The sequence below is a fragment of the Oreochromis niloticus genome, linkage group LG3 (assembly GCF_001858045.2).
Source record: "Oreochromis niloticus isolate F11D_XX linkage group LG3, O_niloticus_UMD_NMBU, whole genome shotgun sequence".
Classification (NCBI taxonomy): Eukaryota; Metazoa; Chordata; class Actinopteri; order Cichliformes; family Cichlidae; genus Oreochromis; species Oreochromis niloticus.
This window is the reverse complement of record NC_031967.2, coordinates 7,699,457-7,715,961: the sequence shown is the minus strand read 5'-3', so window position 1 is coordinate 7,715,961 and position 16,505 is coordinate 7,699,457. Positions and strand designations below refer to the sequence as shown.

Genomic DNA, 16,505 nt, shown 5'->3' with positions numbered 1-16,505 from the left:
CTAAAGAGGGACATGATGACATGAATAAAGTCTCGCTGCATAAACAAGTGCAACAATTAACAGATTTCGAGGGCCAGGATTTATTCAGCACAACCGTTTCTTCTTCTGCATTCCAATAAGAGGGAACACGCTTCTCACAAAGGGCACAACAGAGACTACCAAACGTGTCAAAGCAAAGATCAGACGGAATACGGTTAATAACATGTATCAAAACACTCGTGTCTGCATTTCATTTCCACTATTGTGCTGCATGAAGGTTCTTCAAAACACACTTGACATTATAAAAACACCACGGAGCGAATGAATCTCACCCCGCCTTTTAGAGCGCTCCGAATCCAAATATTTTACAGAAGCAGTCGTTTAGTAAGTGAAAATTCTGCTGAAGGGAAGGTTTGTGCAGTCCGTGAATCGTCCACTGCGCGGTCTTGTTGTGGGTTAATCCCCAGGGGGCTGAAGTACTAGTGCAAAGTATAAGGATGGTTACATACCTGCAGGCTAGAATACATTGCTGAAAACCTTCCAGCCATAGCTGTGAATACATCCAAGGCATGTCACAACCCACATAAGAAAGGACATATAGACATCGGTCAACCATGGTTTGAGTCTTCTCACACATAACTGTTCGACTGAGGTGTCACACACACACACACACACACACACACACACACACACACACACACACACACACACCTGTCCTCTTTTGACATGTACGCTCACCAAGCTCTGCTCCTATGCTATCTACTCCTATGTATGTTAAGCTAACCAATCTAGCCATGACCATGGCTGAGTATGAAGCACTATGAACATCTTGCTCTCAGTAATGCAGTAAAATCAAATCAATTTTCACCACCGAGTAGCTGGCATCGCCACAATTAAGGAAGCAACTATCTAAGAGCAACAGGTTGTTTTCTCAAAAATATAAATGTGTTTAGGTCTAAGCTTGTTCACAGTAGAGCTGCCAAGGACATTTTGACAGTCATGTAACCCTGTTCAAATAAAACCGTATTATCTAAAATCATTTGAATTTTTTGGATATGTGGGATAAAAACAACAAACGTAATTACCACCACTGATACCTGGATACACCAACAGAGCCATTTTGACCGCCACAGAAATCAATTTAAAATGCTGCACTCAACAATTGTGGCATGTCTGGTTGCCTAGCACCACGCACTGTTTACACACATTTTGATATGAAGCTGCTATATCATGGCCCAGAGCTAGCTAGATGTGACTGATAGATAAATATATCGGGGGCCGTAGCTAGATGAGAGATGAAAAATCTCTGCAGGGCTGAACGGGCTGTGGATGGGATATTGCTGCCAGGCGGTGCAGAGCACATGACGGATGCGTGGAAAATCGGGCGGGTTGCTGGCAGCGCAGCGCAGCGGGGGACAGGTGGAAGAACAGACATAACTGGTGTGATTATCAGGAGTCATGCAAACCATGCTGGCATATGAAAAAAATCCAAAGCTTAACTGCGGGCCCCTCTCGTGCCGGTTTCTAAGCTGTGATTGGATATAGCTGTTTGGGAGAGGGGTTTCCAGAAGGACAGCTGGTTGATGGTTTTGTCTCCTCTTTTTCCTTCTGGATTTTGGGAGCTGAGGATGAAGCCATCCATAATTGTGTACATTACTAATTCAAGAGTCAACTGTTGTGAGCAGACTCCTGTACGTACAAACACTGGCAAAGCTAGTAGAGGGTACAAGAGATACAACAAGACTCTGTAGAGAGATATGCAGGGAAGTGTTCACATGCATGCACACGGATCATAAACATGCCCCCTTCCATTATTTCTCAGTCTCTGTCAAGCTGAAAGTGCATCCAGGCTTTGACATCTACTTCATGAAATGAAAGCTTTCAATAATTTTCATTTGTGTTTCCCAGATCACGCTGATTGTGCAGACATAACAGTTTGAAACAGTCATTCATTTAGTGCACTTTGAAATGTAGTTATGTTCCAGAAGGGTTCAGGAAATAGCCGACAACAGAGAGAGAGAGAGAGAGAGAGAGCAGTTGTGGCACCACTTTAGAGGCACCATCTGCCTCATTCATAGCTCAGCAGATCACAGGGCTTTCCATAGGAAAACATAAACTAGTTTCAGAGCGTCTACGTCTGCGCGCCCACACGCATCCATCCACAAGACAGCGCTGTCTGAGGAACAAATAAACGTTCATTATCATCAGCCGTCTTTGTTTCAGCCGAAGACACGTGTGAGTGGGCATGTCAAGGCTGCAGAAAGCAAATGCGGCAGAAAGATACACAGCCGGCTGCAGCCTTCCCTTTAGGTTAGTGAATGCAGCTCATTGAGGCTTGCTGATTGGCAAAGGGGTCGCTTCCTCGGGATAGGCTGGTTAATTAGATAATTAGCTCCAGCAGCTCCTAATGAGAGCCCTATACCACTTCATCCAGCGCAGGTGGATAACGCATACATGCTCACCGCCTCTCTCCTTCTACATATTCATAGGCTATTCCATCACTGCCATGAAATTAACACCTCTGCATAAATTCTTTAATGTGTTGAGCGCGGGGGAGTCAGTGCAAATGCTCCTCACACACACACACCTCTGGCACCTTGGAGAACCAGGTAAGGTTTTCAATTAAAGGGCCAGGTGTTGAAACAGGTTGAAAATGAAAGTGTGTGTAGGTATTCAAGACGCTAGATCCAAACATCTAAAACTCACAACCTGGCTCTAATAAACTGACAGAAGCTTCTTGGCGTGCACGCACACTTAGTGTGTTTACCTGTGAACTGCAGCAGACAGTGACCAACTCTGTATATCTGTGTCTTTTGGGGCTAATGACACCACAACTTGATTGTTGTCTCTAAGATGGCAGATGAATAGCCAGGAGGAGGGGATGTGGCACATGGAGTAAGCCTGGCTCAGAGGTGACATGGCTGGGTCAGGGGAGAGGCAGGAACTGCGTCTCTCTGGGTCTGACTGTGTGGACCAGAAAGGAGGTGGAGGAGCAGGCAGAGGAGAGGAGAGCAGGTGTAGCCTGGCTCCCACACTGCTCACAGCATCTGTTACTGGGCCACTGAGTTACTATGATCAGCCTGTGTTTGGCATGTGTGTGTGTGGAGAAGAGTGAGCTACACGGATGGGTGAACTCTATTTCTCTCACTACTCTCTCTGCGCTGCGCTTGCTTTCCCTTTTGTACACCTCCTTCTCCCTTCTGCTCTCTCATTCAATTATGCATGTGTGTGTGTGTTGATGTTAGGTGTTATCACCTCTGCCATGATCATACTTTTCCTCCTGTCAATCACGGCCAACACAGTCAACACCGGGCAGTTCTGTCCTTGACCTCGCCCGTCCTAAAATGCAAATGACTTGAGTGGCCACACATATTCCCGGTGGGCGCAGCAGAAGAGGGGAATACGTAACACGAGCAACGAAGCACACACACTTCCCCTTCTGGCCTCAGGTGCTGTGTTAGCCAGCACTGATAGGTTAATGCAGCAGTAATAGCAGGACAGACATGCGTTTGTGTGCGTGTTAGTGGAGATCTAGGGAAGAAGAGCGCAGATCGACTGTGATGTCCAGCTGTGCCCCATCTAAAAGACTACTCCAAGAGAGCTGGAGCCCCGGGATGACCTGGTGTTTCTGGAATGAAAGCTGTCACAGCAGAGCAGGCTGGCAGGAAGAGGCGCAGGGTGGTGTAATGGGAAACAGCAGGCGGTGTGTAAATCAGTGAGGAAATGATGCGAAGATAAACAGGGCACAGCGGCACGGTGGAGCAGCGGTTAGCGCTGTTGTCTCACAGCAAGAAGGTCCTGGGTTTAAATCCAGCCTCTGAGTTCCTCCCATAATCCAAAGATATGCTGGGGTTAAGCTTACTAGTTATTTAGTTAAGTGTGAATGTGAGCGCAGTTGTCTCTGTGACAGACTTCCACCCTGTCCAGTGTGCACCCCTATTTAAAAAAAAGAAAAAAAACATACTAAGTCTAAGGGACAGGGCCTCAAAATGATGTCATCATTGCACACACTCAGGAAAGTAAATACCTGGAGCTGCTATATCATTTATATTGTGAGATGACACTTTTTTAAAGATGTAAAAATCTATCACAGACAGTGTGTTATAGCAGCGGTCACCGGTTTAATGTCAGACAATATTTTCACTGACCTGCCTTTAAGGTGTCACGGACAAATACAACAAGATAAAATGATACGACCGAGACAAAAACTGTGGTATTTTGTAAATATAACAATAAAAAATGCGAATTCACTGTGTAATTGTGTAACTTTATTAACTTTAATGTTAATGTCTGCCCCTTAATGCTCTCTGGTCGCTATGGTAACGTGTAAATATTTCTTTCAAAATAAGACACACAACTACAACATGGGAAAAGACCCAGGGAAACTGAGTTAACGATAAAAACCCTGAAAACCATAGATTTCACACCCGAACCTCAACTCTTGTGCCCCAGTGACAGTCCGTGGCCCGGGGGTTGAGGACCGCTGTGTTATTGCATAGCTTTTACTATTTTTGCTGTGAACCTGGGTTGATCACGGTGGCCAGGACTAGTCGCTAATACCTTTTTTTTGACTGATTAGCCGGGACAAAGAATAAATGTTTGGAGGTACAAAGTTCCTCGTACTCCAGGTGGTTCTGATATGAGACCAGCTGACATTAAGGACAGCGTTCCCAATCTTTTTAAAGATCTTAAGGTGTTTCTAAAAATATCCCCCACATGTATCGAAATTCTAAATACTGTGCAACAATCTAGCAGCTAAAACAACAGAAGAAGAAATTACATTTTTTAAGCGCACAAGGCTGCAATCCTGCTGACCGAGAGCAGATTATTGAATTTCTTTCTAACCAGTTCTTCACATTATGAGATGCCTTTAGGGCCAAACTAATTTATTGGCAGCTTTCACCTTTATTTCACTTCAATCCTAATTTTAGAAAATGTCAACACTCTGTTTGTTTTGTCACTGCTCTCAGGTCCAGATGGCTTCATGAAGGGCTCCTGGTTTTAGATATTAGATGACGTTAATATTTAATGCCCGAGCAGGTATAAATGTACAGCAGTAGATGCACTGACTTCAAATAAAGCCACACAACATGGATACTGTCAGAGGAGAGGCAAAGAAAGCCATTTTTATTCACTCGGCTGAAAAATCCATCACCTGTCACTCTTTTCTACCCAACACATAACTAACAGGTGACAGCATCAACTTCACACCGTCTCTCTTAGGATCATGGAGAGATGTTTGGGAATATTCGGAAAATCATTAAAAACAAGCTTAAGAAGAAGCAGAACAGAAGGCAAAAAAATAAAGAAAGAAATGAAGAAAAATCACATTTAATGGTGTAACACTTTCAATGGGGGACTGCTTCTTGTTCACAGAAAAGTCGGCTTGTGTTTGTGATTACATTAGTAATTCACTGCAACCAAAGCACATACTTCTGTTTGAGTGAATGCTAAGAGAAACAAACACACGCACAGCCTACAGTGCAGTGAGCATTAAATAAACAGCAGTGTAGAATCCTAATGCCATATGTTAATTATTACGTCTTTGTGTTGGCTGCATGCAAAGAGAGCTCAAAGGCTGACACAAACATCACACGGCACCGCGGCGGATTCCACATACAAATGCTGACTGCTTTTCTTAGCGGTGTTTACGCTCGCTAACAGCCCGTCTTTATGAGCACCAGTCTGAATGTACAGATGCACGAGGATGATAGTTTGGTTCCCCAAACAACTCCGCTATCCCCATGGGAGAACTAAGTCCCCCAGTTAGCCCTGTAGCGCTGTGCGGTGATTCAAACGGCTGTCATCCCTCTGTAATGATGATCCATCCGCAGCTATTACCAGCCCATGGTTTCTCACTTACCAAGCTGATTGTTTGACATGTGAAACATACATCAGGGTAATTTGCCCCATAACTCTTTTTTTAAAAGAGCACCCACAGCAAACCACGGACTGTGTGTGAGGATGGGAGTCAGACGTTGGGGGTAAATGAAACGGAAGATGAGCAGAGGACAAAACATGGGAACAAATGGAGAAGAGAAAGTAAAAGTGGTAAGAAGGTAAAGAGGGTGGCCGCCTATGGTTTTATAGCCAGGTCTCAATGGGAAATCGTTGACATTATAGCTTGCCCAGTTCTGAGAATTGGAATTTTTGTTATATAGCCCCCCACAAACTCCAGTTTTGAGTCCAGAACAACACTGGATTAAGTAGATGAAAAAGATCAAGAGACAAGAAAAATGATGCACTGTCATTGCTTTATGTCACTAATATAAACTCTAAGACTGTCACGCACCTCTGTTAAGTCTCTTCTAATGCAGTTAAGTTCGAGGTTAATTCAGTTTCATGTAGATATAGCACCAGCACCCAAGAACATCTCGAGAACATCTTATCTCAAAGTGTTTTCAATAAGGTAAAGACCCTACAATATTAGAGAAAGCCCCAAGAATCAATGTGGAAGCACTTGGCAACAGGGGCAAGGAAAAACTCCCGTTTAACAGGAAGAAACCTCCTGAAGAACCAAAAAAGCAGAGCATAAAGAGACCATAAACAAAACATGACAGGAGAAAGTAGACAAAATAGCATGCAGCAGAGGCATGTAAGCACAGGAGAGTAAACAGGTGGGAGAGAAGAAGAAATTGCATCATGGGAAGTTCCTCAGTAGCCTGGGCCGATGGCAGCGTAATTAAGAGATGGTTCCAGGTCAACTAATCCTGCCCTGACGATTAGCTTCATTAGAAAGTAAAGAAATGGTTTCTGTCTCCTGAATCCAAACTGGGAGCTGATTCCACTGGTGAAGGACCAGATCGCTGACGGCTGTACTTTTAAAAACTTCAGGAACTACAAGTTAGCCTGCGGTCTGTGAGTAAAGTGTTCTGTTGGGATACTATGAGGTGCTCAGGCTACAATGACGACTGATCGTTTGCAACAGTGGGAAAGGCAAGTTTTTGAATCATTTAGAAAAAAACTGAAGCTTTTATGACTTTGTGGCTGTTCTTTATGGTTAAATCAAATCTGAAAGCTTTTACAGATTATAACACTGTTGGAGACGTGAAGGTAGGAAGCCATGCTGGATAAAGTGACCTTTGAAAGTAACTTGTCACATTATAAGATTACTGCCTGAAGGTAACATAACACCCTGTTGCAACTCCTTGTGCATATTAGTTACATAGTCCAGAGGGCATGCATACTACATTACGAGTGCCTCTGAATGTACTGAGTGGGTCTCGCTGCACGATATTATCACTCTGTGGATATCAGTAGCATCTTTTAGAAGAGTAGCAGTTTTGCTTTGCTAAAAGCCTGTGTTTAGCTAGCAGATGCTAGTTTCATGCGGATGACAGATACAATCTGCATTTCCATAAATCAATTTCAGGTGCTTTTTAAATAAACTGGTAACAAAAGGATTACTTTCATGACGTAAAGACTGTCCTTTGTGCCACCTCGCTAACTGAGCTACACGTTTTACATTGACACTAGTTGTAGCTACCTGTTAAAGGTAGAAATACACCAGCTTTATTTTTTATGGCAACAAAGGGAACAGTGAAATAGTAACCAAACTCCAAATACTGCCTTACAAGAGAAAAGAGACTTACAATACAATACTTTTACTGTATTGTATTGGATTAATTGAAAGAGAAGCCACAGTTCTGACTTGGAGAAGAAGGAGTGGGTGTGGGCAAGAGCAGCGGGTGTCCTCTTGAAATGAGAAATACCGTCACTAGTGGCAATGGTTCCCTATTAGGATTCAGAGTATTGGAAGTTCCTTTAAGGTGAATTATGATGAGAGCAGAAGAGAAGATGAGAAAGTATCAGCTGACTGACTGGCTGGGTATCAAGGCCATGGACCAACAGAGGAGAAACAACGTCTAAGGAGAAATGAAAGGAAGTCATGAGGGATGTCTGAAAACACGCCTGAAACTGTGTTAATGTGTGTGTCAGCGCAGGAGAGCGTCTCACCTGTGTGTGTGTGTGTGTGTGTGTGTGTGTGTGTGTGTGTGTGTGTGTGTGTGTGTGTGTGTGACGGAGGCCAGCTGAGGTGCTAATCCCCTCTCAGAAAACAGTGGACCAGCCTGTCCTCTTTCTCAAAGTCACACTCTATACCGCCCAACACACACTTAAGACACTATGGTCCCCCTTTCTCTCCTCGCACACAGAGTCAATAGGACTTTGCTCATCAATTCTGTCGGGGGTTGCTATGGAGACTAAGAACATTGTGTGTGTGCGCGCGTGTGCGTGCGGTTGGCTGTGGTGTACAGCCCGCGTGTGTCTTAATATCTTCTCTGGTCCTGTCAGGTCACGTTTCACACTGATGTCTGCTTGTAGCATGGCACGCACAGCCCACCCCCCCCAACTAAAGACCCCCCACAGAAGCCTGGAGGAGACATATTTCAAATCCACGCTCTATGAATACCAATTCAAAAGTAACAGTGTAAAAAAGTGTGTGTGTGTGTGTGTGTGTGTGTACTGTAATGAAGAGTCAATGCCATCTCTCCTGCGTGCGTGCGCACAGACAGCAGCACGAAGCATATATAATTGTGCCCTAGATGAATGTCTGCTCTAGTGCACACTCAAAAATATGCAAGTTTTATTTTTAGCATCGCAGGCAAATGGAGGCCCTCTCCTCCCTCATCTCCTGCTCTCTGCCCTCACTCTCCCCCACTGTCACTTCTCTCATCTCTTAAAATCTCTCACCCTGTATTCTCAGAGCGTCTTGGCCGCACACACACACAGGCGGCATACATTACATCCATGCAAGGGGTTGCAGCACTAAAAATAACAAATTCTATAAGCTTTGTGCCATGCTGTTCCACCTCTGTGCTCTTATCATCATTGTTAATGTCTGAATGAATGCACAGTCTCATTTTCTCTCCTCTCAGGCAGCCGAGGGATGTAAAAAGCTTGCTGGGGTGGAGGTGACGTATGTACTGTAAGCACGTCTGTCTCCACGGCAGCCGAGCCAAGGTCAATTGCTCGGTGGCCCGGTGAAGCTTTTCATTACATATTTAACTCGGCCGAATTCCCTGCGGAGACCTCGCTGGAGACTGCCTGCTGCTCCTCTCTACCCCTTCGAAGCCCGTCTCGCTGCAAGCCCGCCTGTCTGGCTGCAGACAGGTACGACTCCACCGCAGAGTCAGGCGTGTCCTGCTAGGTGAATAATTCCACGGTGGTTAGCATTTGTGTAGCGCCGCCACGGCTGGCGAGGCAGCTGTTAAATAAGGGCGTCAGGGAAGACGGAGAGAGAAAAGATCACATCTCTCAATCAGCCAGACGGGAAAAAAAAAGACCCCCAACCTCTATTACTGCCACTCCTGTCTGTGCTCGACTTTCATTTTGTTTTTCTTAAATGCTCACGTATCAGCTCTATCACGCACACACAGACACAAACATACAGATAAAGCCCAGAGGGGAGAGATTAGCAGAGAGAGTGAGAGAAACTATTTATTTACATGCTAATGGAAATGTAAATCCCAGCTATGCCTTTATTCCTTAATAACTGTTTTCGAATAATAATAAAAAAAGAAGCAGAGTGGGGAATTTTTACATTATTATTAAAAAGAAAATATAATAAGTCAAGACTAGTTCTTTCAAGAAATGGTTTTTGGAGGTTTTCTTCCCACAGGACACAGAGCGACTCTGCTGTCCTGACTGGGATTGTAACTCGTTAAATGAGATGCTGTGAAGGGTTTACAATGGATGGATTAAGGAGCAAGTTGCCACAAGGGGAAGGCGATCTAAATAGGCCGCAGAAGTAGCAAAGCACTAACCAGGATAAAGGTGGGAGCTGCAGTCTGGGATGAAGGTAAGAGTGGAGTACATCTCACTAAATAAAGTGCTTTGAATTGTGGGTAAGATTAGAAAAGAAGTATAGAAACACTACCCTGGTTCAACATGGAGAACAATTTGACTGTTGCCTGCTTCAAATAATTTTAGTCCTCGAATGAAGATTTTTCCCTCTTTTAATTAGAGATCAGGACAAAATAGGTGCTTTAAACAACAGTAGATATTAGCCTAGCGTGCTGTCCCAGGTGTGCTGATAAAGAAAACTTTTTTTAAGACTGAACGCATGTAGAAAAAGATTTTTCTAAATATTAAACCTAACAAACAACAAAAAGAAGAAGACTGTGAAGAGAGCGCTCGACTCCGTGATGCATGCATGTGATGTAGACAGTGTTGAGTGTATTGTAACAGTGATGACGTGTGAACCCTGCTTCTGGGCCCAAACTACTCTGTCTTTATTAAAGCTGTTGTGTTTTTAACATGTTTTAATGCTTTGTATCTTGTTCTACTTAATCTGAACAAGCCCCTAAAAAAGTGATCGCTGTCATCCTCTCGGTTTTTATTACCACTATTCATCGGAAGCACATTTTAAAGCTCAGTTTTTAAAACCTTTCAATGTAACTACAGCCCAGCCCACGCAGCAGCAAATTATTGACTAAGCTCATACTGTGGATGGATTATCTCAGTTGTTCTCCTGACTTGAGTTTGGAACGTTTACAGCATCCTGCCATGCGATTGCATTTGTCCCTAACCATCAGGAACCCTCACGTTAACTGTTATAGCGAGTCAACGCTAGACAGTTTAACTTAGGGTTATATATCCCTTTCTTTGCATGATAATTCTGCACGTTATACAACAAACCAATGTAACATAGTAACTTTAACCTTGGTAGGATGCAATATGCTATGACTATCACAAGGTGGCACCTAGAAGCTGCTTGCTAACTGCTATTCAACAACAAATTTTGAATAACACCCTGCTAACAAGAGGCATCAGACCTGTTAAACATGCACTAAAAAAGCCTGAAAGAAGAGAAACTTTCAAAGCCACAGACAACTACAGCTGTCAGAGTGTTGTGTGGAACTAAGGTCCTGTAAAAACTCGGCTAGCTTTTAAAACATGCCGAAGAACTTCTCCTATTCTCCAGTATGCACAACAATTTCAATTAAAAAAAGATCATTGATGATTGATGACTGCTGTATTGATATCTGTATTATATGAGGGTTTTTTTTTAACTATTTAAAAAATAGTTCCAGGCCCCAGAATTGCTGTTGAACATATACAAACATTGATATTGTTTATATTGTTACTTTGAAAATATCCTGGAAAAAAAGGCTGAGATGACGTAATTAACAATAAATGAAACTCAATTATTTTCTATTTCGTCCAAGCCTCTGTGCCATATAATGCTCCAGTTTTGTCCAATTTAAAATAAATTAGACATGGAGTTATAACAGCAACATGCTTCTTTGATTACAATGGTCATACACTGTCCAGAGTGCCGAAAACATTCACTATGCATTTAATGATTTGATTTTTATGTGTTTATGAGTTTTGACAACCAGATTCAAGTTCAGGAGCAGAATAAATCGCACTTCCTTTTGCTCTCCAGATACAGTATGGGCAAGGCATGTTTCAAAGACCAGCTTTAAGTCCTAATTAGCATCAGTGCATTCCAATTAACTCAACTCCAGCTTTAATCATTTATATGATCAGGGTAATTAAATACACGGCTACGTTGAAACCATACAGCACAGGAAACTTTGCGAGACCCAGACTAATTTGTGGTAGGCTTCGTAAACCAAGACCACAAAACTGAACTCTTGCACTGCTGACTGCGGCACTGGAAGGCTGCATGGCTGAACACATGAACGCAGCTCGAGCACCTGATAAGTGCAGGAGGGGGGCTGACAGATGATATCGAATATAATCTCATGCGAAGACGTCGGCCTGCGCAGAAACACACGCTGTTTCGAGTTTTCATATCACATGGCCACATCTAGCTTCTGTATCAATAATTCCTGCATCGCCCTTCCAAATCGACGTGTCGGATTGCTGAAGCAAGAACACAAACACAGCAGAAACCATCGCGCAGCGTATCCACAGAGCAGACATTGATATGCATGACTGCATGCAGCTACACGTGCCTGGTGCACACCACCTCTAAACACACAAACGCTCGCTTCTAACCCCACACTAGCATTGCTGCGTGCCTCTCTCTGTCAAAGGAAAATGCCATCCATCATGCAGGATGCATGGGGTGAAAGATTACTCACATTTCTCCCAATCATGGCCAAATTGCTCTGGATGGCTCTCATATTTGGGAGATGGCTGTGGCCGTCTCTTTGCATACAAATGACAAAGTCTCCCCCACAATTTGCTTTCTCCTTGACTCAAAGGATGTGATGAGAGACTTACAGACAGGGTGCAGGAAGAAGAAAATGCAGAAATGCAGCTGGAGGACTGGAAGGAGGGAGAGAGATGTAACATACAAGGACAGATAATTAAGTCCAACCTAATGCTCACGTCATTAGGTATTGCGTGATACTCTGGGAGAATCTAATGCCGCTGAGACACCTGACTTATTTTTATCATCTTTGAAAACTAAATTTGTAATCCACACATTTAAATGTCTTTTGTACAGGATTACTTTCATCTAAAAGTCAACACACCAGGTTCAAGCTGGCGTGAAACAGCACTATGAAGATCATCAGCACGTCAGTATGCCGAGATATCATACAGCATTGCTTTATAAGAGTACTAACAGATATATAATGCTGTCATTGACCACATATAAAAAACTCTTTACATCTTACTGTTAAAAACAAATCAAAGAGGGCTGGGAGCACGAATTGTTTAACGGGTTAACAAGCCAACAGTGTGGCCAGGTTTTAGTCTGGAGGTAGAAACCTAACGCCTGAAAAGTTACCAATCCCCCTGTTATGTTGAGAAAAACAGGAAATTAGCCTTTGCTTTCTATTCCCAATTTTCAAAGTTCATCTAACCTGGAACTTTGCTAGAATTGCTTTTCCTTTCAGAAACAGGATTTCTGCCAGTCTATTACAAGCTTGGTGGCCCATCTGGTCCAAACTGATCCACTGCTGGTCCTAAGCACTGTGGATGTTTTTTCATACATACACAAAAATATAAGCATTAAGTTGGCTAATATACAGCCATAGTTAAACAAAAGTAAAACATACACCCCATGATTGAATAGCTCGCAGACCCTTAGCAGCAGTAACTTTAATTTAGTAACTGCTTTCTGTATGACTTTATCAATCTCTCACATCTTTGCTTCCTTTGCTTTAGATCATTAATGCCATGTAACAGACACACAGACTGATGGGCAATAAGAACTGTTGATAAGGTTCCTCCATGGCATTGTGGAAACACAAACCTGAACGCACCAGAACAACAAGCTGACAAAGTTTTTCTTTTATAGTGGTGCTCACTCTTGATGCACCTCTATAAAAGGAAATCAAGTACATTTGTTTAGCAGGGCCTTGCTGCTTTTTACCCTCTTAGTTCCTGCAGTAACAGAAAGAGTGTGCTTCTACTTCTTTGACATTTTACATTGGTTGTATCTCAGTAGCCTGCTGTTGCCATTAGCTGTTAAAGCTATAAAAATAGCTCAAATAACTACATTCGTTTCAAAGGGAATAAAGGATATGGCAAATATACTGTAATTTACAATGAGTTTACCTGTTCAGATGATATCTGACTACCTCCAGACACAAATTCAGGACTAATGGAGGTCAGATGAGTAAAATAAAGCTAACTGTGATTTGGTGCTCCCTCTCTATTATATATTGTAAACATGAAATAAACTACCTGTTACCATGAGCATGCTCACATGTTTTTCTCAATCATTTCAATTTGACAGAAGAAAAAAAAGAAAATACCTTTTTCACACTTTTACAGTTGTGTCAGTCAGGTTAGCTAGCGTGATAGCACTTAGGATAGCCATAGCATTGCAGTAGTATTCACATTATTCTGTATGATAACAAGTGTGTGTCGGCTGCTAATGAGCACCACTTCACCTGCAAGCTAATTAGAGCTAATTACAGCTCGACAACGCTGGTGGCAGCACTTTTAGGAGGAGAATGACGCTAGCGCTGACGCTAAACCACCGCAGCTAGATTTTGGCTAAAACTGTCACTCTTAACAAAGTAACAAACTCGTTACCAGCACTTTTCTGTAACAATTAACTTGATGAGAAGAATTACACTTTTATAGATAGCAGCAATCAGCAATAACAAAAGCAACAAAAAGGCATTTTAACAGTCCTTTAATAGATATTTCATATTGCATTCTGTTATTCACTGTAGCAAAAAATGCTGATGAATTCAATAGGGAAGCACTGAAAAGCAAACACTTTAGGTAATTGCATGCAAATTGTGCTATTAGCAATTATTGTGCTATCTACTGTACAATATAAAGCGCCTTGAGGCGACTTTTGTTGTGATTTGGCGCTATATAAATAAAATTGAATTGAATTGAATTGAATCAAATGAAAATGTGTCACTGCAGTAAAGGCGGTTTAAATGCTCCAAAAACAACACAGCAACATCCTTTAAGAAAGAAACAAAACAAATCAAAGCCAGGCTGCCTATTTTAAAACAGCTTCCAGGAGCCCGCTCTCTCTTCGGCTAATGAAATATCTAAAGCACTTAGTTTCCTTTAGTTAGCACCTGCCTCCTTAGAGGCATGTTCCTCCTCTCCAAGCTAAATTACTTGGTCTCAGTGGAGCGAGACAGAGTGCGGTAACAAAGAGGAGAAGTCGAGTGTATTTTCAAAAAAGGGATGACGCGCTCGTGCTGGAGAGCTGAGGTGGCAGACAATAGTGTGCTGGCAGATCTCACAGTGAACTGAGCAGACAGGTTACAGCGTGCTACACCGGGCCTGTAAAGCCACTTTAACTACTTTCCAAATCCCTCACTTTCCCTCAGTGCTGCCGCTGGTACTAACAGCTCAAAAGTGCACCATAACCAAACCTTCCCCGACCAAAATACTCTGCAAAGGTTTTTTTTTTTTTTTACAATCCCTGCTCTCTGTGGAATGAATTATACATCTGCAAAACAGTCATCTGAAGGTTGGAGGTGCTGGGCGAGGGCGTGCAGTTAAAATGAGGAATTGTGAGGTGCATTTCTACATCAGTAAAAATGCCACATCTGTATATGATTTGCATGCTTGTTCCCTTCTTCCACTCCTACTTTTAGTAGACTTACTGGCAATGCAGGACTCAGTAGCCAAATAAAAAAACAGGATGTATGGTGACATGAGCACGAGAATTAAGTAAGTAAGCTAGAAGATCTCACAAAGCAACACATCATGCCACGGCGTAATGAAAAAGCTGACATACGAAGTCACTGACTTTTATTATCAGTCTGAAAAGAGTTACAGACATTTCTAAGGCTTTAGGACTCCAGTGTTGAAGCTGGCCTATCAAAACTACTCCAAGAGTCTATTGATGACTCATCAGGTCAAAAAAGAACAACATTTAAAGACCTGCAGGCTTCACTTGCCTCAGTTAAGTTTTGAGTTCAAGATTCCACAAGAATCATACCAACAGTCAAACATGGTGGTAGTGTAATGGTCTTGGGCTGTTTTGCTGCCTCGGGACCTGTAAGACTTGCAATATTTGAGGAGAACATGAGTTCTTCTCTGTACCAGGAAATTCTGAAGGACAATGTCCAACCATCATTGTGCTCTGAAGGTCTTGGTTGCATTTGGGTTATCCAAATCCACCTCTGAATAGCTCAAAAAGAAACCAAACAAAATGAGATGCTTTGGTATGACCTAAAGCAGTCTGTTAATACTTGAAAACCCATTCAATGTGTCTGAATTATAACAATTCTGCAAAGAAGAGTGGGCCAAATTTCCTCCACAGCAATGTGAAAGATTCACCGCCGGTTATCACAAATACTTAATTGCAGCTGTTGATGCCAAGGATGGCACAACCAGTTATTAGGTTTAGGGGCAATTACTTATTAACATAGTGCCGCAAGGATAATAAATAAGCAAAAAAAAGAAAAAAAAAATCAGGAATGGTGTAAACAGTTTTTCGCAGCACCTTAACTTTAACTCTGTGTATACCAGTGTTTCTCAGCCTTTTGGAGCCACGGCAGATATTTCACATTAGAAAAATGTGAAATATCAGCACAGCACCAAACAAAAATGTCACAAAAAGCATGTTGATCATTTTTCCCACGCGCACCAGGCACAGTGGAATTGGTTCGGTTTGTTCCCAGTATACTTTTTTTGCTTTCTTTTGACCACTACTCATGCTAAGCCTTCATCTGGGTCAGGATTTTCTCCAGGATCCAGGTCAGACTGACTACATTTTCTTTTCAAATATTTATCTATTTATTACACGCTTTGTTGTCTCACTCATATCATGGCTGTTATGTAATTTCTTCTTCATCTTCTTTTGTTTTATTGGCAGTTGGCAACCTATTTAATTAGAGTAGGTAGTTGTACTGCCCTCTAGTGGAAGAGAATGTAATCAATCTGCCCATTACTCATGCCGATCGCTTAGGGTACTAATCAAGTGGAACCAGATAATCTTCCATGGCACACCTGATTATTTCTCATGGCACATGTGCAGCGGCACAGTTGTTGGGAAACACTGATGTAGACAAATCTAGACAAGATTTAAGGTAAGATTTTTTTTTTTAATTTTAGGAGAAATCTAGTGCACATGAAGCCATGTGCTTCATTCCCCCCAACTTAAAATAAGTCACTGCTTA

At 42.5% G+C, this 16,505-nt stretch overlaps 1 protein-coding gene across 1 annotated transcript in view; it reads right to left on the bottom strand.

Annotated features, from left to right (window-relative positions):
• The window catches only part of nlgn2a (neuroligin 2a), a 236,883-nt gene that overhangs the window by 64,257 nt on the left and 156,121 nt on the right, over positions 1-16,505 (bottom strand).